Below are 1,668 nucleotides of genomic sequence, written 5' to 3'. Positions count from 1 at the left end.
GTCCAGCAACATCTGGAGGCTACCATGTTGGGTATCCCTGCCATAAGGGCTAGAAAATTGCTTAAAAATTAAAAAAATAATGAAAGCTATCTTAGGGGAACTGCATTTTGTAAGAACTTTGCCTACAATCACACCTAGGAATAGGTTCCATTTAACTCAGTATAGGGATGAACAAATCTGTCAATTTTGGTTTCTCTTAGTTTCTTGTTTTTCCAATCTGAAGTTGAGTTCATCCCGTTTCCACATACTTTTCAATTTCTTTTGAAAAAAATCTGCATGAAAATCGGTATGCATTTCCCCCCCACACACACACGTTGGTTCAGGAATTTCACATGAAATTACAAACAGAATTAGATTGTCCCCCCCCCCATCCCTAACTCAGTGGAACTTACTTCTGAGTCGACATACATAACATTGCGCTTAATCCTTACAATTTGTTGTTGTTATAGCCCTTCAAGTCGATTATGACTTATGGCAACCCTGTGAATCTTTCTGGATATATTCATAGGGTTTTCATGGTAAGAGGTATTCAGAGGTGGTTTACCATTGCTTTCCTCTAAGCCTACGGCACCCGGTATTCCCAAGCAGTCTCCCATCCAAGTATTAACCAGGCCTGACCCTCCTTAGCTTCTGAGATCAGACAAGATCGGGCATGTTTAGGATTGGATGGCCATAGGCTAGTCCTTACAATACAATTGTTAAAAACTTGTATTTCATGAGCATTGCTCCCCCAGTAATAGTTTTAAAATACATAACTCGGAACTGGTATATACTATTGCTGTTATACTGTAATGAGAATGGTGACCCCCTCTTTCTGTTTCTCATTTTTTGAATCTGAAACTCAGTTCTCCACACTGTTGTTGTTGTTGTTATGTGCCTTCAAGTCGATTACGACTTATGGTGACCCTATGAATCAGTGACTTCCAAGAGCATCTGTCATGAACCACCCTGTTCAGATCTTGTAAGTTCAGGTCTGTGGCTTCCTTTATGGAATCAACCCATCTCTTGTTTGGCCTTCCTCTTTTTCTACTGCCTGCTGTTTTCCCCAGCATTATTGTCTTTTCTAGCGAATCATGTCTTCTCATTATGTGTCCAAAGTAGGATAACCTCAGTTTCATCATTTTAGCTTCTAGTGACAGTTCTGGTTTAATTTGTTCTAACACTCCACATTACTGTAGCAATTAAAAAAAAACCCCTCATGAAAATTCTTCATTATTTCTCACAATAAACACATTTTTGTACACAGTTTTGATTAACATACATATTTTGCAATCAATTTCTCCTAATATAGTGCATTTTTTATTTTAGTAATATAGTCATTTTTAAGCACACTTTAGCCTAATATATGCATTTTTGTAAACACTGGTTGGTTGAAGAACTGCACAGCAAAATTTGGGTATGTGTGAATTTCACCGGATGGCTGTGTTTCAGTTCTCGTATTGTGTTAGAAGGTGGTATTTGAACTTGATAGATCTGCCTTTAAAAGCGAACTGAACCAAATTTCTCCCCCATCCATGTTGATAGGTAATACTCCAACAATTTTAGAATTTAAGGGACAAAGTACAGATTACATGCCTGCTATTTTGAGTAAAAAGTAAAATAAAAACTTAAGGCTAGCGTAACATACATAACATAATATGTTTAATTTAAGATGTAGTTTGCCCCCAA

General features: G+C 37.3%; 1 pseudogene; it reads right to left on the bottom strand.

Moving 5' to 3' along the window:
• Nucleotides 1-559: 559 nt before the first annotated feature.
• Nucleotides 560-678, bottom strand: LOC133378564 (5S ribosomal RNA; annotated as a pseudogene).
• Between the last annotated feature and the right edge of the window lie 990 nt (nucleotides 679-1,668).

The sequence above is a fragment of the Rhineura floridana genome, chromosome 2, assembly GCF_030035675.1.
Source record: "Rhineura floridana isolate rRhiFlo1 chromosome 2, rRhiFlo1.hap2, whole genome shotgun sequence".
NCBI classification, from domain to species: domain Eukaryota; kingdom Metazoa; phylum Chordata; class Lepidosauria; order Squamata; family Rhineuridae; genus Rhineura; species Rhineura floridana.
The sequence above is the reverse complement of the archived record's forward strand: the minus strand, read 5'-3'. Positions and strand labels throughout refer to the sequence as shown.